The sequence below is a fragment of the Aedes aegypti genome, chromosome 1 (genome assembly GCF_002204515.2).
Source record: "Aedes aegypti strain LVP_AGWG chromosome 1, AaegL5.0 Primary Assembly, whole genome shotgun sequence".
Lineage (NCBI taxonomy): Eukaryota > Metazoa > Arthropoda > Insecta > Diptera > Culicidae > Aedes > Aedes aegypti.
The window spans coordinates 76,274,791-76,299,452 of NC_035107.1; the positions used below are offsets into that span (position 1 = coordinate 76,274,791).

The 24,662-nt window shown below is 38.0% G+C and overlaps 1 protein-coding gene across 1 annotated transcript in view; it reads right to left on the minus strand.

Moving 5' to 3' along the window:
• Window positions 1–24,493, minus strand: part of LOC5574758 — a 454,311-nt gene extending 429,818 nt beyond the window's left edge. The window contains exon 1 of the mRNA XM_021838542.1: window positions 23,248–24,493. The gene's annotated coding sequence lies outside the window, so the exon portion shown is untranslated. The remainder of the gene's footprint in view (window positions 1–23,247) is intronic.
• Between the last annotated feature and the right edge of the window lie 169 nt (window positions 24,494–24,662).

Sequence of the window (24,662 nt, forward strand, 5' to 3'; positions counted from 1 at the left end):
CTTGCGATACATTGCCGATCATGGACCGAGTCGGATGGGATATTTTTCTTCGTATGCTTTAAACGTGCTTAAAAATCAAATAAGAGCAAATTGTGCCATGTCCGTTCGTCACTATAAGTGCCGGCATTAGCCCTTATTTCTGTTCTATAGAAAAAAAATGTTTTGGGTAGGAGAAATTGTGTTATAATTGTTATTTCAATTACTAATAAGTTGAAACTATGACATATTTTGTTAGAACACATACGCCAAACATTTAACAAAACCTGTAACAACTCTATTGTAATACACTGATCGGGTTCACTGTTTTGAAACAAAATTGAAAATTATAAAGACGTAACTGACAAAAACCTTATTACATGATTTTATAACAAGTGTTTCGCGCAAATATTTAATGAAAAAAAAACTACATCGCGAGCATAAAAGCCTGAAAACCCTTGTCCAAAAGCATTATATTTTTACCATAAAGTATTGTACCAAGCATTTTTTAACAATTTTAATTCTGATATAATGGAAAAATTATACCCATATCAACATTTTGTGAAATATTCAAATGTGACGAACTTTTATATAAATAACAACTTTATATTTCTCAGTTATTTTCATAGAATGCAAGCCCTGCTAGCAAGACTAGAGCTTGTATACGCTTTAGCGTGCCAGCATGCATTGCATATATCCTTGTTTCGAAGTCGAGCCACACTTGACGGACGAAAGCCGGGCACTGATCGAAGTTGGTTGGTCGAGCACGCCAAAGCATATAAACCAAGAGTGGCCATACTTCTGAATGCTATTGAAAATATTTTGAATAACTAATGGTGGCCTGGTGGTGGCAGGCAGCAACAGAACGGACCGAAGGAGAATGGAGGGGGTAATAATATAGGTTATGTTTGATTGTGGTAATTTCCATTTTTTTTCTTCAGAAATGAATAGGCCATAAAGCTGTGCATGCATCGAGCAAATCACTACCAGGTTTTATTTATGCTAGGGCAATACGCTGCTCGGGAAATGACTTTCTCTCGGTTTTATGAGCGATAGACTGAACACGGAGAAGTATATTAATGATTAATCATATGTATGCAGAATATTAGGGGCCTTTCTTAGCCGAGTGGTTAGAGTCCGCGGCTACAAGGCAAAGCCATGCTGAAGGTGTCTGGGTTCGATTCCCGGTCGGTCCAGGAGCTTTTCGTAATTGAAATTGCATTGATTTCCCTGCCACACGATATACAAATGCAAAAATGGTCCATTGGCAAAGAAAGCTCTCAGTCAATAACTGTGGAAGTGCCCATTAAATATAAGCTGAGAAGCAAGCTCAGTGAAGACGTAATGTCAAGAAGAATAAGAAACTGAATTGGCTCGCAATAAGTCTAAATGTGAAAAGAAACTCGTATATGTGATAATAAACGATGAACTTAAGTTCTTGACCTGTCTCAAAAACGTGAGGAGAAGGCATTTTCAACGGACTCACGATCCTTGTATGAAAATTATATGACAGGATCTGGAGAAAAAAATAATAATAAAAATTAAAAACAATAGGGTGCTGAGTAACTTGAGCACTTCCATGATTCATTTTGACATGGGGAGTTTTTCTCGGTCGAATTGTCCGAAACATTTCAATGAGAAGCGCTTCAATACAACGATTCTGATACAGATGTATCATAAAATAGATAAGATTTATTATTAAAGCAAATATTTTGATATGCCGAATGTCAGGATTATGTTATCCTAGAACCATTAAAACACTTGGTCCAATCTGTCTAACACCGACCAATTGAGCCCTTGCTCAAGATCTTTTTTAGAAATTATCAAACATTTAGAAAAAGCCTCATAAGCCAATTTCTGCAATTGAAAAAGAAATTACACTAATGAAGCAAAATTGCAACACACTGTCACTTTGGGGTTTTTGAAGATTTATATTTTCGTACAATACAGAATTAATACAAATCATAGTTTCACTCAATGTTATATAGTTTGCTATCACCTTGCCATCAAAAACTTTGAAATGGCATATGTGTGCTTTTCGATTTAGATTATTGTATTCATCTTAAATACTACTTTAACACCAGGGCATCTTTATTAGATAAATTTATAATTTACGGAAAGTGATCTTCCAAGGACTCTATACAAATAAATCTCAATATCAAAAAACTTAATCTTCCTAGTAGCCTCGTTGCTAACTTTCAACCAATGTCATGCGAGCGATCCCTTGTACGCTTGAATACAGCATCTTCGCTCATTTTCCCACTTCCCTTAAAATTCTTCAACCGTAAACTTCCTTCCTCGAAACAGAATTAAATCTAATTGCTGTGCTGATAATTTCAGAACGATATGACTCCAACATCAATCCCTGGGAACCGGCGGTGTCTCAAAACACAAACGCCCCAACCATCCGGGGGAACCGCAAATTGTGCCTTTGAACTGTGACATTTTCCGAGGGATTAACAAGGAAAATCGCTTTCTGTCTCATCATCTTCCCCTCTCCTTACCGCACACTCCAGTATCCAGCTCGCTATAGATCCCTGCTCTGGGTATATGTACGACAAGTACCTCGCAGGTATATAACAGCAGCAATCCAGCGTGGGTTGTTTTCGAAAATCATGATCTCAGAGCCTCTGTTCGCTTCTGCTCCATTCTCGAAATCTAATGTAAAATTAACGTGTTCATTTTCATCGGCCTGGATGCCGGGTTTGCTTCTGTGAAAACCTCACTTCCTTCTCTACACGATTCCCACGATTCGTCACATGCTCAAAAATTCTGAACTCTGATCTGGGCCATGGCTTCCACCATCATCGGTGGAAACAAAACTGTGGCTTGAACGTTGAGAATGACAACTATGACGACAAATGCCTGTTGATCTTCTGCGAATTAGCACACAGTCTTCTCTGTTCGTTGAATGTTTCAGAGAATATGCGAATCCTGTTGAATGTGATGTAGGGTAAGGTGGATTAGAATTCCAACTAAGGCTCAATTACTATGGCGGTTCAAAATTTGAAAAAAAAAAAAATGAAAATCCAATCTCCAATCAGGAAAATAACTTCCTCACCATCCTTGCAATAAAAATACTGTTTTTTTTTTCAGCATTATCGGTGATGATTGAAACGTGATACGGAGACAATGTAGGATCATATGGAAATTACTATGAATAAATTTTTAAAATTGTTTGAAACACGATAGCACTGTTATGTAAGTATAAAATTATCATCTCAAAGTGGAAACTAAACTCATTCTTCAAACTGTGAAGAATTGCAAGTGAATTGCAAAAAAAAAATCAATCCGGCAAATGGGAGAAAAGATACTCGTGAACTAGTTTGCTATTATTAAGCTACATATGGGCTTTCAGCCCAATAATCTTCTGCAAAAATCTCAAACAAAAAAAGAAAAATGATTTGTTTTTTAAGTAACTTCCTTTATTAAGGATTGAAGAATGAATTATCACTATGAGTTGATAAGTTTGTACTCACAACTCAGTTCTAACTTGTTTGAAATATATTTCACAATTTCTCCATAGTAATACCCATAAAAACCTACATCGTCTTTAACCACCTTTAAATCACCACCGAGAAAGCTGAAAATTTTGCATTTTTTTTTTTGTGATAATAATAAGGAAGATATGAGAGACAACCTTCTTGAAATTTTGAATCTCTCTTCTCAATCACATTGTTTTACAAGAATTTCATAATAAATTACATTTAAAATACTAATGTCATAATGGATTTTTAGTGATTTAAGTATTTCGAAATTAGAATAGATGGGGTTGGAAGTCTATGGCTAATGCTTCTGCTTCATAAGCAGAAGGTCATGAATTCAATCCCTGGCCCATTCCTTTCCTCGTACTTTGTGCCTTTCACTTGTTTATATCATCTATTCTTCTAATCTATTCAATTCATATCATTTTCTAGAATCTGAGATGGACAAAACTCCGTTTCCCTGCACTTCTATTTTTCCATACTAAAAGCACGTCTTTTCTAACGCCTAATAGATAGGCGGTCTGCTAACCAAACAGCATGCCTCTCTGTCATAAAACTACTACCTTTCCGCATGAACTGGTGTAGGAACAGGGGTATTTCCGGTCTACTGTGGGCCCAAATTTAAGGCTCCCCCAAATCAACGTGATTTTTTTTCAGCGACAGCGACGAAAAATCGCCGCGTTCCGTCGTTGTGTCGAAACAACATCGAAAACGCGGCGATTTTTTGTCGCTGTCGCTAAAAAAATCGCGTTGATTTGGGGGAGCCTTTAAATGCATCATCAAACCATCCCCCTTTCCCTCGTTGGTCTGCATTCTGACGTGACAGGTGCCTAAAAATAAAAAAAAAACACCAGCAGACATTCAAGGAGTCTGTTAGTCCCAAGCAGTCATCGGTTGGTTATTTGTGTAAATGCAGCTGATATGGCGATATTGAAGTAGCAACCACGGACGGCCAATCAAGTTCAAGCTCATTTAAGAGCTTTGAAATTAGATAGTCAAATTAAAAGATGCCGAGAAAATGTAAATTCTACCTTTCGTCTTTCGACTTTTTGTCATTAATTCGTAAAAAGGGGGAATTTATTATGGAGTGTAGAGTAGGGTGCTGCTTATTTTTCAAAAGATTGCAATACCGAAAATTCAAGTGTTCTTCTAAATTCAAAGCACATAAGAAGGGAAACCTCAAAGTTTGGACCAAAATGGTTTAGATTTAGTGGTTACCCAGGCGGCTCGAAGGTGAATTTTAAAGTTATAAAATATGATCTGCAGTAAAGTCTACATAACTTTGCTATTTTCCATCCAGTTGTAAATTTCTTGGGCTCCATCCCATTACCCCGAACGCCACTACCCCGAATGGGTCACTACCTCGAAAGCCACTATCCCGAATGGGTCATTACCCCGAACGCTAGTATCCCGAATGAGCCATTACCCCGAATAGTATGAAATGTAGGCCAGTATCTTGCTTTGCGGGCAAAAATGTTAACCATACTGTTACAAAAATCATTTGACTTTGGATGTATGCGTCTCTAATGGTAGTTAGTGGTGAGTACAATTTGTCGGCAAATGATCATCATATATTTTCCCTTCTTTTATATGCCTTCAATTTTTTTAAATATCTTCTTCTTTTTTTCTGAGGCAGCACATGTTTCTCAGCTCAGTGGGCACTTTCGCAGTCCAAAGGGTCATTAACCAATTTCATAACACCAAAAATTGCCATTTTTGACACCCACCCACTCCCGTCAAAACACTTTTTCTATGGAAATTTCACAAATTTTGTATGAGGTGTAACATTTCGAGAAGAACCTACCATAACTTTTTTTGTCACCTTCACCGTTATGAAATTTGTGAATGAGCACTTAATAAAACAAGTCTTTTATTGACTGAGAGCTTTCCTAATCAATTTACAATTCTTGTACATGTGCTTCTATGCCCAGGAATGTCAATGAAATTTTCGATGCATTAAGAACCACCACTGGAGGATTTCGAAACTATACCCTCAATATGGTCTTGCTGAACAGCTGCATGCTCATCGGTAGTTAGGCTTCTTGGTGGTGTTTATATTTCAATTTTGTATTCAACAAAGATTTTTCTTTCTTATGTATATAGGTTGTGTGATAGCATCACATTGTTACAGTGATTATTCACATCATAGCTGCAAGCACTTCACCAGAAATTTGCCCTTCTTTCTTAAATAGGCTGATCTTCTAAGTTTTCATTGGATGACCCATGTAACCACTACCCGCTAATCCACCTTTTTGGTCTTATAGGGCTATTATACGGCTAAAATAGGGTATGTCAGCTCTTTAATAGCAGTATATTAACACGCAGAACGGATAAAAATGCTATTTGGTTACTTGGGGAGCTAGTCACGCTAGTATTTTCATATGGAACATATATATTTTTTTAAAGGAGGTATCCTCAAGCCATTCATTGAAGATAATCCTGCTATAATTCTAATAAAAAATATCCCTTCTTTTATCTTTTTGTATTGAAACAGTCAGGTTGACTATGGAACTGCTTACACTTTTCTACCACCATCTTAAATCAACCACAATAATTTTTTGTGGTTACCTTAAAGAAATTCAGCTGAATGATCCCACAAACTAACGAAAGTATTTATTTTAGAGGCGATCAAATGGTGTCGTTTTTCTATTAGGTTGGTCTTTAAGCGGATTGCATAGAACATCACTTGCAGCGAAAATATCAGAGTGATTTTCTACAGTACTGACCCGATTTTGTAAGCCTCATTTGAAGGAAAACTTTTTGTTCCTATCATTTCATTAAATAATTTTCTCCAACATCTTTTCAAGTCATGTTGAAGTTATCATGAATATGCTTCAAGTAAAGAAGAAAAAATATTGAAACATTAGGGTAGGTGTACCAGTTATGGTCATAATGGTTCCCTATTTCGTCATACGTGATAATTTCAAAAGATTCAAAAGCATTCAAAATGTAAAAGTTTTCGAGAAAACACATATGGCCAAATAGGGAACCACTATTGCCATAACTGGTACACTTTCCCTACTTACATTTTTAAAGAGAGCTGAAAAACGTTTGCAAAAAGGGGCTGACAAAATCGAGTCATCTATGTATTCCCATCGTTTACGAAACAAAATCTTTTACAAGATCTCAATGCTAGTAGAGGAAGTGAGTGGCAGCGTCCAAACCCAGATATTACTACACCCTAATTTTGTGCATTTTATAGTTATCCTTTTCATAATAAATTCACCCTTCTTTTCAAAATAGACTGTTCTTCAGAGCATTGCAGTGTAGCTGTGGAAATCTTATGAAATTCAATTAACAAAGCCAAACGAAACTTAGTATGTACAAATTATTTGTAAAATTATTTCCCCACCTTCAGATTAAAATTAGTCTCAATATGTTATGCATTCGGGGAAATGGCGTTCGGGGTAGTGACCCATTCGGGGTAGTGGCGTTCGGGGTAATGACCCATTCGGGGTAATGGCTTTCGGGGTAATGGCGTTCGGGGTAGTAGCATTCTGGGTAGTGGCGTTCGGGGTAGTGTCATAGAGTCATTTTTTGATCTGCATTCCCTTCAAAATAAATTAATAAAAAGTTTGTGGAACATCAAATTTGTGAAAAATCAAACAAGTTTTAGTTTTAAGTAGTTTCTTTCAAATTTTTCCTTATTACAGTCAGGTCTCCTATTAGACACATGGTTGGGGGGCGTTATAGGAGACCCAGGGCATATGGGATTTCATCACTATCAAATTTTGCCACTAGGCGGCGCTGATGAGTAAAGAATTTTTGTTTTGCGCATAGCTCAGTAGCCTGACCACTAAGAAAGATGGCGTCTTCGGCAAAGTTGTTCAGTATCACAAGGGTTCATATAGTGCAAGTCAGAAAAAGCCAAGTTCTCAACTAAAAGGATGATCCTCAACTCCTAAAGGTAGATCGTACTTAACACTGAAACTTCACCGAAGACAGTATTGTGCTATCTCTTTTGGCATACGAGATATACAACGACACCCCCAAAGTGATGAAATCCCATAAGCCCTGGTTCTCCTATAACGTTCTGGTGTGTCTTATAGGAGTGCGCGTTATAGGAATGCGTTTAATAAGAGACCCGACTGTATACCAAAAAAATCATCATTCATGAATACCAAACCGATTCCAAATGTTTTTACATGCATTCAAAGATAATGTAGTTGTTTATCAAAACTGTAGAAATCATAGTAAAAAAATCTTTTTGACTTAGTTATTAAACAAAACAAACTGCCGTAAAACAAGGATTTTCAGTAAAGAAAACCAATTTTTTCATTTTTTTGCCCGTTAAACGATAAAACTCAAGCTAAAACCTGTTTATCTCATTTAAAACGTCAAAATGGACAAATCAACTGTTATTGATCAATTTTATAACAAAAATATTTTTGAACTTCATCTGGTAGTTATTGAAAGATGCTTTATAAAATAAATTTGTTATTAAAAAATCACAGTCAAAACATTTTTTAAATAAAATAAGTTTTTCACATAGTTTGAAAACAAGTTAGCTATAAAGTCATGTAAAAGACTTAAAATCGGTCGATTATTATTATAATTATGCTTTATTATAGACACTTCATCACATATCTTAGTGACAAAATCGGTTGAGTATTAAACATAATGATCTAAAATTGATGACTTTTTTTTATAAGAAGAGCAAAAGTTTGGAGAATTCCACTTTTAACTAAGACTACTTTTGATTTTAGAAAATTAAATCTGATATTGAACAAAGTTTTCATCAATTAAATTTTAAAGAAAATGATGTTACAAAATTGAAAATTGAAAATAACAAACTTTTAAAAACCTAATCAAAGGTCATATTTTGTAACTTGAAAATTGAGCTTAAAGACGCTTGTGCAACCTCTAGCTTTGAGATTTCTTATGTGATTTGAATTCAAAAGAGCACACAATTCTTGATTCTGAGAACTTTCGAAAAATAAGCCGCACCTTAATGTAGGGCAGTGGTTCCCAACCTTTCTAGGACTACGGCTCCTCCGGCGTTCTTCAAACATCCTGCGGACTCCTAAAAATTGATGTTTCCCAAATTTATGCATGTGTAAGCCTTGCTAAGATCTTATTATGAATCAATAAATATTCTTGACAGATACAACCAAGACATTTTGAACATCGTGATAGTAATTACTAACTTACCACGTCTTGGGAATGGAAAAGAATGATCAATTGAACCCTCAATACGCGCTGTTGATTTTGTTCAACACATGTGAAAAGAAAACCTCGCAAGCCATACACAGCGACAACCGCGCAACAGCCGCAAGGTTAGAAAATTTACAAAGAAACCTATGATCTATCATAAGTATGTCTGTTTGCAGATAATGCAAGAAATCTGCTAAGATCATTTAGAGTCCAGTAGGTCCACTAAAAATTTTGACAAACAACTTTTTAAGAGTTCGAGTAGCAACTTCTTAAAACTATCTTGCCAATATCCATTAGTAAAGTCTTCAATTTTTTTTTCAAAGACTCTCGGTAGTACCCAGTAGGACGATGAATAGCAAACCAACCCAAAAGATTGTCATAAGATGTGAAAGAGTATTTTGTTTTTTTAAAGGTTTCACCAGAATCCATCAAGTCCTCGCCAAAAATAATTCCGAAGATACGTTATCCTCTATGTGTCATCTCTGCAAACTGCTTTCAATACTTCAAGAAACATGTTAATAGCCGTCATGGGAATCAACTTACTTAAATTTGATAAAAAAAACTGCCAGACCTTTTCAAAAATCTTATCAGATATCCATTGAGAATCTTAGCAAAAAATCTTCCAAAGATCATCGCAGTTATTGAACAATGCATAATTATTTTTTTCTCTAATAGTTCGCCAAAGAAGTTTAAGTAAATTTACGAGGATCTCGATAATCGAAATTTCTCAACGATAAAGCCGGAAATATGCCAATACTTCTTATGGATACACTCGAAACTCTTTTAACGATCGTTGTTTTTACAACGGTTCTTTTAACGACCACTTTTTTACAACCGAGAGTCAGATTGACGACCGTTTTTATAAATGATCAATATCTTAATAAGTATTCAAAGGTAGATTAAGGGCTAACATATGGTGGTCATTGAAATGCGAAATTCTGCAACCAGGCGGCGCTAGTGAGCATGAAACTTTTGTGTTGTGATTATCTCAGGATCCTGACCACTTAGAAAGATGACGCCTTCGGCAAAATTGTTCAGTAGCTTAAGCGCTATCATTAGAATAGCCATTGGATTAGAGCTTCTGAACAACTTTGCCCATAACGTCATCTTTCTAAGTGGTCATGATCCAGAGATATACGCAAAACAAAAGTTTCATGCTCACTAGCGCCGTCTAGTGGAAAAATCTCGAATCTCTTGGCTTGAATATAATAATCCTTGAGCTACTGAACAACTTCGACGAAGACGCCATCTTTTAAGTCGTCAGGATCCTGAGAAATCCGCAAAACAAAAGTTTGATGCATACTAGCACTGGCGCAATTCAACTTGGGCAGTGTTGCCAGCTACGCAAAATTTTGAATCCTTCATGAAAACTGGATAACAGTTGAAGAGAATTGCAATATTGTTAAGCATTCTATTTTTCTATTCCGCTCATGTTTTATGGTTTTGCTCTTTTCTTCAATCTTCTTAAACAGTGTTGCAGCCACTTGAATATTTGTACTTCGGCCTGTTGAAGAGCTAGTCCGCTAAGACCACGCAGATCCTAGCGAGGCTAGCCCGTCCATATCCGATTGCAAATCATAAAAAAATACAATACAGTAGATGTCTCCTTCAACTGGGCAGCTAACTGACTGATACCTCAATCAGCAGCTGCAACTCTCTTTATTCAAACCAGGTATACATTTACAATCTATCATTCTACACAAATATCATACCTCTCTCAACAAATGTTCCACACTTTTACCTACGACGACGCATGCTTCTCAACCGACGATTCTTCTACATGAGGTGCGACACTACCTCTATTCCAACACGGCCGACTTGGCACTCCAACTTTGGTGAACATTCGGTATCGTTACCTTCAAAATTTATTGGTATTTGCATATCACACCCCCATATGATTGGCTCTTTTGATAACAGTCGAGCAGCGTTGTCATCTACTACCAAAATATAAAAACTTGAACGGCCTTTTTGGGAAGTTCTCAACCCATGCTTATACTTTGCCTAATATCTCGGATCAGTATTTCATTTCAAAAACATAATTAAAACCCTGATTTTTTACGATCTCCCGATAACGGTCGTAAATAAAGGTTGGTGTGTACTAGGATAGAAACAATGGTTGCTGCTTGAAATCTTTTCGATGTCGATGAGATAAAATTGGATTTATAATCAATCATTCGAAGAATGACACTACATGTTTTTTTCAGTAATTGTGCAGATGAGTATAACTATGATGACTCAATAAAATATTGAACAAACTACAAATTTTAAGGCCACAAATGGTGATTTTTTGCAAAATATTTTTTATATATATATTACTTTTTTATTTCTTTTTATAAACATATTTTTTACAAACACATGATCTCGTTTAGGGGCCTTCCTTAGCCGAGTGGTTAGAGTCCGCGGCTACAAAGCAATGCCATGCTAAAGGTGTCTGGGGTCCCGATTCCCGGTTGGTCCAGGATCTTTTAGTAATGGAAATTTCCTTGACTTCCCTGGGCATAGAGTATAATCGTACCTGCCAAACGATATGCGAATGCGAAAATGGAAACATTGGCTAAGAAAGCTCTCAGTTAAGGGTTAATAACTGTGGAAGTGCTCTTAGAACACTAAGCTGAGTACCCTTCTCTGTCCCAGTGGGGACGTTAATGCCAAGAAGAAGAAGATGATCTCGTTTCGAGATATGCAGGAAAAAGCATTATTTAAATCACAATTTTTCCCTACTTTTGATAATCGACGGTTCTTGTGATTTACACTTCAAAAATTTCAATCAAATAATATTAAATCATTTATAAATGTTGCCACAAATATTTTCTTATAAAATGTGTTGTTCACTCGAGTTATGCTGTGAGAAGATTTTTTTTTGCGTTAAAGCCTCAAAAATTTTAAACGAAAAATAATCTGCATTCGTGTACACAAACTATTTTTGCAAAATGCTGAAATAGTAGATCTTTGGATTAGAGATTTCAATATTCAGCATATAAATTTACCCTTCTTTTAGCAAGTAATTTTCATCAAGTGTTACGTCCCAACTGAGACAGAGCTTGAGTCGCAGCAAAATGTTCTATGACCGTTTCCTTAATTATTAACTGCGAAATTTCATCGCCAATTCACTATTTTCAAATATGTATATCACAACAAGCTCAAAAATACTCTGTGTTCTGGGTTGTAGAGAAAATTATTATTCCGAAAAGATCTTCCACAAGACCCGTCACGAGTTTTATAAAGTTATGCTCTATAATGTAACAACAATTTTTGACATCCAGTGTTTGACAAATATCTGAATGAACACCACGCTTGTGGAGTACCTACCAAACAATTTTGCTAAAGACTCGTTGGTCTTCTTACTTTATTATTGAGACTTTCAGCCCTAGGCTGGTTCATCTCATGACTCGTTGGTGTTGATTACGGTAAAAAGCTTAAAAAATGCCGATGTTCAATGAAAAAGTTCAAATATTTTCAAAGCAGTGATACATTGTTTTGAATCTGCTCATTCTGAATCACTCATCATGCCAAACGACTTTATGCCAAGCAGGATACAATCATCTGTTTTAGGCAGTGAATCAAATTATCATCCAAATAGACGAAAAACAAACAACAAAGCAAGCTCGCTCACAACCGTTTGTCACAACTGTTGCGGATAAGGACACAATTAAAAGCAGAATTGTCATGACAATCACAGAGCGCAATATTGTTGCAACCTGTTCAACTTGCGATTAGTCAGTAATTTTAAGTACAAAACCAAATTTGTTTTATGGATGCTGTTTGATGATGTGTCAATGTTTACCAACACGGAAAAAGTTCTCGAAAATTGCAAAGCGAAGCCCAGAAAATCGCCGCGCACGTGGTGATCGATCTTTGTCATATGCTGTTCAGGTGATGACAAACTCATGTTGCGGAATAAAATTGTTGCAACAAGAATAGGAGGTGACAATGTCTTTGTTGCTGCGTGTTGGGTGACAATTTATTCACTGGTTTTAGGTACTAATTTACCAAAAGCTTCCAATTTCTAAAAAAAATATGTTGGAGTAGAGTAGCTAGATATTAAAGCTAAAAATATAGTGCATTTTGAATCACGTTGCCCTACTTGGGCATAAAGACGGCGAGACCATGGTAATTCAGTATTGAATGTGAACGTTCATTTAGCTAATTTGACGGTAGCTCAGAGCTCACGAAATGTATCACACAGCGCTGGGGAATAACGACGAGCGTTGTATTGTGCTCAAATTCAAAATCGTTCATCCATCTAGAAGGGAGATAATCTACCTTAGAATTGAAGACATTTGCCAACGATAGAACAATGAACGAACAATCGAATGATTCAAAGCATTCATTTCTGAAAACCCAAAATTTAAAAAATATACATTCACATTCATCTACAAGAAAAATGATCTAATTTCATCGCACTTCCTTCGAATTAACAGCTTACAAGCGGAATTAATGCTCATTTCATTTAACCTCTAACCTTTCGGACAGCACAAAAGCTTGAAGATAGAGCACCGAGGATGGGAAGTGGAACCGGAATCCATCCCATTTTTCCGCCTCCTGGGGGAAACATTTATCTCAGTTCTAGCCGCTCCGCCCATCAGCGTGGTTTAAATTAAAACTTGTTTTTTTTTTTTCTACCAACGTGGTATGAGTTTCGGCTAGAGGTATTATGCATGCATTGCCCATAGCTCATGGTGAAGAAAAGCATGGGAACTGTTGTTGTTTGATAAACATGGGCGCTGGCAGTACAATTCGTAATATGATTAGACCAGCGGTTTTCAACGAGCGACGAATTCGTCCCAAGGGAGAAATTCGTCATACTAGGTGTGAATCGGATATGAATGATAGCGTTTGGTTTCACTTTGTTTTCAGCGCAACTAGTTCCATGTTTTGGCTTCATACTTCAGGCAGGTGTACATATTTGCCAAAGTTTCAAGTGTACTGCAAGAAATATCTGTTTCCCATATCATCAGTGGAGCAGGCAAATTGACTTGATCCTACCAAATAGTAAACCGTACCTTCGTGCCTGAGCCTTCATCGCTATTCAAATGTTTCTTGTAGTACTGCTTCCTCCTTTCGATCAACTTATGGCCATCCGACAAAACATCCTTACACATTTCGGCTATTGATGTTTCTTGTTTTGCATATGACGTTCAAGTCTTCTTTCATTGGTTCAAGTGTAGACGCTAAACAGACATTTCTAGAATATTTGTCCACCATCTGTTCATGATTTATCATTTAGAAGTTGATAAATATATTGCCATATACTGCCAAGTCGTTTTCGGTTTTGGCAACATTGGAATCTCAATGGCCCCTTTAAACATATCTTCTGCTATTGTCGCGATTTTGTTTGTTACCGATATATCGGTAAGCAAATTGAATATTTTCCTATACAGAAAACTAGAAAAGCTTCCTTTAGGAAGTTAGAAAAGCTTTCTCCAGGAAGTTGGAAAGGCTTCCTTCAGGAAACTGGAAAAGCTTCTTCAAGGAAGCTGGTTGATCTTCCTCTTTGGATGCTGGAGAAGCTTCCTCCCAGGGAGCCGGTGAAGCTTCCTCCCATGAAGCCGGTGAAACTTCCTCCAGGAAGCTGGAAAAGCTTCCTCCTTGTCAGCAGGAAAAGCATCCACCTCGAGAGCTGAAAACCCGAGCAAAGACGGATAACTGGATGATGTCAACATGATAACAAATTTTATTATCGCTGTTATCATTTTGATATTTTGTTATCAATGACAATCGAATGATAACAACATTTGTTATCATTGTATCAGTGATAGACATTTTTGATAAGAGGTTGATAACAAAATATGTTATCACACATCTTTCCTATAACATTTTAATAAAGCGTGTTCTATTAAACAATGTTGACTTTTCGTCATACATAATTTTGTAAAATTATTTGAGGCGTAAGTTTATTCCAAAACAATTTCTCATTTTTTTTTTATTTAAGACCATAAAATTAAAAAAAATATGATGATGCAAATTGAGTTATCAACTTGAACTCAGTGATAACACAATTTGCTATTGCTTTGTTATTGGACGAACAAATTTGAGTTCTCATTTTTGTTATGTTGGCTGTTAATTCGGCCAAGGTGATAACAAAATCAGTTATCAATTGATGATAACCAGGTAACAAGACTTGTTATCATTTTGCTATTCAACTTTGCTCGGGAAAGCTTTCTCCCAGGAAGCTGAAAAAGCTTCCTCCGAGGAAGCTGATAAAGGTTACTCTGCGAAGCTGGAAAAGCTTTCTCCCAGGTAGATTGAAAATCTTCCTTCCAGGAAGCTGGAAAACCTTTCTCCCAGGTAGATGGAAAAGCTCCCTTCCAAATGAACTGGACAAGGTTTCTCTCAAGTAGCTGGAAATGCTTCCTCCTAGAAAACTGGAAGAGTTAATCCCAGGAAGCTGGAAGAGTTTCTTCCCCGAAAGCTGGAACAATTTCCTCCTAGGAAGCTGCAAAAGCTTCCTCCAGGAAGCTGGAGATGCTTCCTCCAACAAAGTTCCTCTCAAGTAGCTGGAAAAGCTTCCTTCTAGGAAACTGGAAAAGCTTCCTTCTAGGAAACTGGAAGAGCTTTCTCCTAGGAAGCTGGGAGAGCTTCCTCCTAGAAAACTGGAAGAGTTAATCCCAGGAAGCTGGAAGAGTTTCTTCCTCGAAAGCTGGAACAATTTCCTCCTAGGAAGCTGCAAAAGCTTCCTCCAGGAAGCTGGAAATGCTTCCTCCAACAAAGTTCCTCTCAAGTAGCTGGAAGAGCTTCCTCCTAGGAAGCTGGAAAAGCTAACTCCTAGGAAGCTGGAAGAGCTTCCTCCTAGGAAACTGGAAGAGCTTCCTCCTAGGAAGCTGGAAAAGCTTCCACTCAGGAAGTTGGAAAAACTTCCCCCTGGGAAGCTGCAAAAGCTTCCTCCTAGGAAGCTGGAAAGCGTTCCTCCTAGGAAGCTGGAAAAACTTCCTCCTAGAAAGCTGAAAAAGCTGCAATTGATTCTCATAATACTGCAGCTTGACACATTTTACATCACTCGAATACCGATTGATTTTCATCAAAGCTCAACGTACACTAGAATATTGTCATCCCTTCGTTCCAGTAATATCGATTAGAGACTACGCTATATTTATGAGAGAAGCGAACAACTAAACCCGCATGCCAGAACCCATCATATGTTCCATCCCGGTAGTCGCCTGCCGTTCCCTCCTTTTTCTTCTTCTAGGCATTATGTCCTCTCTGGGGCAGAGCCTGCTTCTCAGCTTAGTGCTCAATAAGCACATTCACAGTAATTATTACTACATACTTTAGGGCCAGGGAAGTCAAGGAAATTTAAGGAAAAGATCTTAGAGTCACAAGGAATCGAACCCAGACAGCTTCAGCATGGCTTTGCTTTGCAGCCGCGGACGTTACCACTAGGCAAAGGAAGACCCCCTGTCTGCCGTTCCCTGTTCCTGTTGTGTATTTACGACCAGCTCTTTGCCAAAGGTAGCATGAGAATATTAAAATACCATTCTTCGCTTGCCCGTTTGGATGTGGGTACGTCCAACAAATGGTAGCCAGCGTAGCGCTCATATGAGTAAGTACGGTTTGTTCGCACACAAACCCACCTTGCACGGAGAAAGGTTTACCTTTGATTTGTGTCATAAACAATATGTGTGAGCAAACGTCCCTGCATGTTTGCCTTATGTTGGGTGGGAGCATTTTTCACGGCTTTCCCGGAAGAGCAATGTGCCTTTCACAATGCTATAGGTATTTTCAGTGATGTTAACTTTTACGCATTTGAACAGTATAGAAGACTGGTAATTTCATCACACTATAGGTTTGTATTCGTATGAATGAAAAGGTTCGTAAGAAATCAAGACAGAGTTTTAAAAACATTTCTTTTTTTACTCATCCAGTGAACTTGCAAGCTTCCCGGGAAGCTGTTCTCGTGATCAATATTATCGTATTTTTTTTTACAAGAGTGAAATCTGCAATCAGGGTAATTCAGAGAGTGTGGCGATGGCATCGACGACCCAATAAAAGCAGCCCATGAATTGCTCAAGTGGTGTACAGAATGCACAGACATTACCCTTATTGGCCTCAAACCATTTTCTCCATGGAATCACTTTGAAATCGATGCCACAAATGTTATGTGGAGTCGGCTGTCGATAACTGACTGGATAGCTTTCCACGAACTTATTTACTGTATGTAATAGATGATAATCTGGGACAGTACTTTGTAGATCGAGTTAAGAAATGTTTAGCTTTCAAACTCCAGTTGGCCGCCTTTTCTCAAGAGGGGCGAGACGTTTGGCATGAAGAGAATTACATGCCTTCTTTAAAATGCTACCTCTTCTCATATAAGACTGCTTTATGCCAAACGTCTTTAAACAAAACTTCTTTAAGCGAAACGTCTTTATGCGGAATGGGACACCCGCATCTTAAGATAAAGTTAATAATTCCTTACTCGTGCTCCTTCGGTAGCTGTTCCATCCTCCAAATTATGACAATCAGTAGAGAAAGTAGCCAATCTCTCCAAGCCTTTCTTGATGCGTTCATCACCTGTATCAACATTACCAGCAGCATTGTTGTTCTTGAGCTGATGGATGATATTACTGTACTGACTTATTGTGCTTATGTTCTCTGCGCCATTCAAGTGTTCGTCGTATGCTCCCGTCTCAAACCCTGAACAGGTACGGGGCAATTTGGCTAGGGACACGAAACTTCCGGACACTGTGCTTATTATGGAAAACATTTCACACGAAATGTTTCAATTTTTGTCGTTCAAAAGTTCTCACTTTCGAGACACGTTTCAATGAGAATTTTCAACAGATATCTATGGGAATTTATGTTGTCCAACTACCATAGACGTATCACTAGTAGTTTGACGATTTCAATCAATGATTTGATTTCTCGAATTGTGATTTTTATGAGCTGTTGTTATTTATATATTTGGTTTTACATCAATTAGCGTGATAAAACCTCACCAAAAATATTTCACCAATTTACTCAGTTCATGGCCACTTCTCTTCATCCTCGACTTCGTCCCACGCTCTCCAGGTCCTGCTGCACCTGGTCAATCCGCCTAGCTCGCAGTGCCCGACGTCTTCTTGTTCCGACCGGATTCGTGGCGGACACCATCGATTCTTGCAACATGCCCTGCCCAGCGTATTCTTCCAAATTTAGCCACCTTCAGGATACTTGGCGAGCGCGTGGTTCATTTATCGGCGCTACACACCGTTCTCCTTCACGCTGAGTTCTTTAGATCTTCCGACATTGACGCTTGCTCCTGGGCAGTGCTTCAAGAAAGCCCGAGTAGTCGTCAGTTGTTTTCTCTCACGGGTCGCGCGCCTATTTTCTCTGAGTGTTTTTATATAGCCGAGCAAACGACTGAAGCTGAAAGAGGATTGTTGCTGCTCAAGGATGACGGATCAATTGGTGAGCTCGTTTTATGCTACTGTTCCTAATCTATAAAATATGCATGACTGTACCGTTAATCGTTACAACGGTGAGATGTAAATATGATGTTTCAAAAAAATATGAATGGTTCGTCACTGTGAGTGTCGACATAAACTCTGATTCATAAATTATTTATGTCTAAATTTTTTTTTATTCAATACACCTTCTTCTTTTTACCTTTATTTTTGTAATTAAAAATAAAACTTTGAATGGTTCGACAATTCAAGTGTAGACTTCCGAAAGGTTCATTTTATTCAACAAACTTTGAAAGGTTCGTCACCTCAAGTGTCGGCATAATTTTTCTCTACATAGATATTGTTCATATCAAATGAATATAGTATATTTAAATATAAGCATGTTTATATCTCACAAATAATTATTTATCATGGTCTAATCGCTTATCAAAGTGAATCATGTGACCCAACTATCGTTCCCATTAACAAACATCCCTCCCAGTAACCTTTGTGGAGATGCAGAGGCAAACACGGTCTCCAAATAGCAAAGGTTACACACTAACATTCCTTCCCCCAATCCCACCTGACTGCAAGGACGTGGCCGACCATGTATAAATAGAGGCACTGAATTATGCACACTGAAGAAGATTATGGCCAATCCCAGCCGAACTTCCAGTTGATTCTTTGTGCATTTTCACTGACTTCGGTCAATCACGGAATAGCAACCATTGATATGTGTAGTCAGTCTAAGCTAAGCTAAGCTAAGCTAAGCTACACACCGTTCTCCTTCACGCCGCCGAAGATCGTACTTAGCACTCGGCGTTCGAAAACCCCAAGAGCTTGCAAATCCTCCTTGAGCATAGTCCACGTCTCATGCCCCTAGAGGACTACCGGTCTTATGAGCGTTTTGTACATTGTGCATTTGGTGCGAGGGTGAATCTTTCTTGACCGTAGTTTCTTCTGGAGCCCATTGTAGGCACGGCGTCCACTGATGATGCGCCTCCGTATATCCCGACTAATATTGTTGTCAGTCGTCAGCAAGGATCCGAGGTAGACGAACTCGTCCACCACCTCGAAGGTATCTCCGTCTATCGTGACACTGCTTCCTAGGCGGGCCCTGTCGCGCTCAGTTCCCGCTCAGTTCCACCTACCAGCATGTACTTTGTTTTCGACGCATTCACCATTAGCCCGACTCTTCGCGTTTCAGGCGGGTGAACAAATCTGCCACCGTTTCAAATTTTCTCCCAATAATATCCATATCGTCCGCGAAGCAAACAAATTGTCCGGATCTCGTGAAAATTCGGCTCTCCACATGACACCTTCAAGCACAATTTGGAATAGCAGGCAAGAAAGTCCATCATCTTGTCGTAGTCCCCGCCGAGACTTGAACGAACTGCAGTGTTCGCTCGAGATCTTCACGCAGTTTTGCACACCGTCCATCGTTGCTCTAATCAATCTTGTGAGCTGTTCTCGTCCATGATCTTTCATCGTTCAACACGGTCAATACTGTCGTACGCCGCCTTGAAATCGATTAACAGATGGTGCGTAGGGACCTGGTGCTCACGGAACTTCGGGAGGATTTGCCGCACGGAAAAGATCTGGTCCGTTGTCGAGCGGCCGTCGATGAAACCTGCTTGATAACTTTTCACGAACTCGTTTGCTATAGCTGATAGACGATGGAAGATAATCTGGGATAGCACTTTGTAGGCGGCGTTTGGGATAGTGATTACATGATAATTTTCACACTCCAGTTTGTCGCCCTTATTGTAGATAGGGCATATAACGCCTTGCTTCCACTCTTCCGGTAGCTGTTCCGTTTCCCAGATTCTGATTATTAGCCGATACAGACAAGCGGCCAACCTGTCCGGACTCATCTTGATGAGTTCGACTCTGATACCATCCTTGCCAGGGGCCGTGTTGTTTTTGAGCTGTTGAATCCCTTCCTTAACTGGTTGGTTTCCACTGTCCGCTGTGCTGACTTAACCATCGCCTTCGCTGTCGTGACCTTATGGCTTGTGTTCTCTGCGCCATTCAGGTGTTCATCGTAGTGCTGCGTCCACCTTTCGATCACCTCGCGTCCGTCCGTTAAGATGCTCCCGGCACATTTCAGGTCGTGGCACGAAGTCTTTGCGGGATGTGTTGAGCTTCTGATATAACTTCCGCGATTCTTGAGAACGATACAGCAACTCCATCTCTTGGCATTCCATCTCTTCCAGGCGGCGCTTCCCAGAATAGACGGCCATTGGCCATTTTCCCATACAAAATGGTCAAGTTTGGAGATCTGAATCTCAGCTTTTAGTGTTCCGATTGATCTGAAATTTTCACCACAGCCTAGATATAACATAGATTTTACTCAATTAAAATATCACTGCATTTGAAACACAATCTTTTAAATTATTGAAAATCGCTCAATTTGCAAAAAATTGCAAAATTTAGTTTTGAAAATATTTTGAAAACAATCAGTTTTACCGGAAAATGATGTTCTGCAAATTTGTGTGTCTTATCAAATTGTACATTTTTGCAGAAGAACATATTGCTCTAAATATTTTCATATAAAAATTATTTTTACTTCAAAATTTTGTCATTTTTATCAAAATTTGAGATTTGCGATAACTTAAAAGTTCGTTAATGAAAAACTATGAATTTCTAGCCTAGCGAATTTGAGGTTACTTTCAAGCTGCGGTGAAAATTTCAGGTCAATCGAACAACTAGAAACCGAGATATAAGACTCCAAACTTGATCATTTTGTATGGAAAAACGGCCAATGCGTACTTTATTCTGTCCAGTACTGTAACTGGGAGTCAATTCAATGAAGTGAACATTCGATAAAAAGATTTTCGTATGTAATAGTATTTTGCACTTTATTCGACTTTATTTTAACAAACAAATTAAAAGAAATGCTGTGGAAGGTTATGCTATTGTGTTTCTGTAAAACATAGTCAATTTATTCATGAATACTCCTTGTTAGCTTTATGCCTGTTTATTTAGATGCATCCAGCGATGTATACTCTTCCTCTGTATGATTTTATATTTGCATCAAATGAACGTAAATCTAATGAAATAAAATCAAATAAAGAAAAAATCGTAAGAGAATGCCAATTTGAAGTTGGATATTCTGTTATATGAAATTGGAATTCGTTTAGATGCATATTCAAATCAGATCAAATTACTGGCTTCATAAACAATTTCCATCAATTCAATTTTACATCGTATTCAATTCCAACGTAAACTGCACATTTATACAATTTGAAATTCACATCCTTATATGATCTCTGGTTTGCTGGGTACTTTCACTAATTTCTTGTATTGGATACTGTTAATCCAGCATATATAACTACCAGTAATAGTACGGGTCGTGGCACTCCCAACAATATTCAGACTGAATATCACACTTAATTTCTATGTCTTTCTACCATAAATTTGTTATCGCAATTCTGATACTTTTGGACCACATGTCCATTCGACCAAGCGTCATTCGACCAAATGTCATATATTCAATTTATGTCATCTGTGACTTCTCCCTCTAGCTGCCCTTTTGTCCACATGAAATTTTGGAAATACGTGCGTAGCTTTTCAAAAGGAGAGGCTCTCTTTGTTTACTTTCTCTTCAATCAATAACTGGAGCCACATTAATCTCTTCTGTTTCATTTTTTGTATAAAACGCTAGCCAAGGACATTGTTTTTTGATCTACTTATATTGAAAAACTCCTCCGAAACTTTAGTATTACACGGTTATATCCGAAAGAGAGAAAGAGAGAAGAGAATCTCTCATTATTACATAGGTCCTCTTGAAACGTTACGCAACCCATTTCTATACCTTTTCATAGACAAGGGGTTAGAGAGCTAGCTCTCGACCAATGCCATGTTGCTCTCTGAGCATACTTCTTTTGCTTGTTTGGCGTAACATCCCTATTGTTTCAGAGCCTGCTTTTCAGCTTGACACTACATGAACAATTCCTCAGTTATTAGAAATTGTCATTCCAAAAAGATCCTCGATTATGAATTATGACACCCTTGATTGTTGTAGCATCTGGAATTTGGACAATGAGTTGATGATTAATTCAAAAATATTTTAAACACAAACTTTCGACGAACAAGAAATCTCCCATTTTGCTTAAATGAATAAATTATATATTTTGAAAACAGCCAGTTATACCGAAGAATGTCAATCAACTTTGGTGCACTTTGCGAAAAAGGACCACGTGATTATTGAGCTGAAATTGAATTCAGGTTAACTTCTGCGTTCATGAGTCCTCTCATGGCGTAGGGGTAACGCGCCCTAACTAAAGATCAGGGAGTCGTGAGTTCGATTCTCACTGAGAAGACGTGTAACTTTTTCGCAAATCTTCACATCAATTTGTCCATCTAATCCAATTTCAAATTATATGTAATGTTTAGCTTTTCGGTAGTTGTTGTTTTTTGTGTTATAGAACTGAAGAATTTTGCGAAATGGTCGATAACCCTACATATTTTTCAAAGTTGTTTTACTAATTCAAAAGTTTTTCTTTTTTCTTTTTTCAAATTTGGCGATTTGTAATAATTTTAAAGAGTTTATCAAAGGCTGTAAACATCCAGTTATGAAAATCTCAAATTATTTCCAGGCTGCGATACAAATTTCAGGCTAATTGGAGTACTAGAAGCCGAAATCCAAGCTTTGAAACTAGTTTTTTTATCTGGAAAATTTCTAATGCATACCAGTGCTGTACATTTGAAGAATATATTTAAAGAAGTTGTAATGTGCAGAGCCAGTATGCACATGTATTTTGCGGGGGACCTATGTTTGATTGAAAATGTTAATCGAAGGAATTGAAAAAGAACAAATATTATAAGAGGAAATATAAATCAGTATACATCAAGTTATATTTTGACATAGATTCACATATAATTCAGAATTGTTTTTTTTTCATAAGGGCTTAACTGCATTCATCGATTTATCTTCATCGTTGCTCTCTTTGCATTATTGCAGAAAACTGATTCTCTTCTCGTAACAAATCTTCTTACTGCAAGATGAAGAATCACTGTATCTTACTTCATTAACAAGAATTATTACAGTTTTATCTAATTTAGCGAAAGAGAAGCTAAATGAAGAAAAATCGCTCATGTCAGTTAGGCCCTTATGCAGTAACAGAGTGGAATTGGTTAAAAGTATTTTTTTTTTTTCAACAATTTCTGATATCTTCTTGTTGTGAATTTAACTAGTTATGCTCCTAATTTTAAATGTTTTTACACAAAACTTATGACGACTACGAAAATATTCAAATAAAAAGACTTACATTGCTTATTGTTCGAAGCCTGCACCCTGGATGATTCAAGTACTTGTCTATATCCAGCTGTTGCAGCAATTGATCACTCTACCCCCTCCGTGTGTTGATCTTTCTCCACGATGAGCTCTTTTCATAATCCAAAATCGATCGCTCACGAAGCGGAAAGCAGGAATAATTGTGCCACCACACGTATTCTTAAATACCTAATTTCACTGTGGACACATCTAAACTATATGTATTCTATTCACTAGGTGCACTCAATAGGGGTAATTTTTTGCTTCTGAATGGAACACTTATTTCATAACTCTATATATCTACTGTAGTGGCCTTTACGTAAGACTCTTGCAATATTGGTATGTTTGTGAGAGTATGAACTATTGATCTAATTACTGGAACAAGCGACGCGTGGATAAGCATTTCACACTTAGAACGACGTATTGTATACTAATTGAAAACGCAATCAGAATAAGCACACCGTTAAGCACTATAACTACTGGTTATGAGATACAAATTGCGCCTTTGGACGCTATTTTTTTTTTCATATAACACACAGCGACACCAAAAACGTGGTTACAACTCTGTCCGACTGAAGAGGTCATCAAATATATGCTGGGCTCCCGACAGCGAATCCTCCAACTTCGTCCTCGATAATCGATTTCCGAGGAAAAACGTGAAAGCTATTACTGTATTTACAACTCATTATCCTCTCGTTGATTTACCGCCCGTACTACAGGATGCACAGCTCGCTCTAATTCACTGGAAAATGGTTTCTACCTTCAATTGGTTCCCATCCTTCCCTTCAGAAAGGCAGCCGATTATGAAACAATTTTCTTCTTACAACCGCCACTACTCCGTCCTTCTAGTCGTTAGACTGTCTCCTTCAACAGCTAAATCTTAAATCCACCAAAAAACACCGAAACACGACAATCCATCACGATGTTTGAGAGCAAGGACGAAAGCACCTCCTTCTCGGCGGCCACCCTTCTTCTAAACTATCATAACACACTACTTAGAACCGCGGATTTCCTTCTTGCTATTGTTGATGATGATGATGCTACTACTAATGTTTATTGCTGCTCCGTCTCACCTATGTACTCACTGCTCACTATGTACAAAACCGTGCTCACTAACAATGTTGGTAAGCTAGTGCTGCTCCTACTTCACCTCACTTGTGGGACAACATATAGAAGCACACACACACCCGCACATTGGACGACCTGGTGGAACGCGCGGAGACATCGCATCAGGACAACAGTTTCTCGCAGACTGAACGGAAAATAGGGTCTGCTCGGTGGTTATATCCTGCGGCTCCTCACTGGTGGTCTCGCGGTGGGAAAACTCGAGAGCAAACAGGAAAATTGATCACGAGGAATTTTCTCTTTGTTCTGCTGAGTGAGAGAAATGGTTGCGGGAACACAATTTGC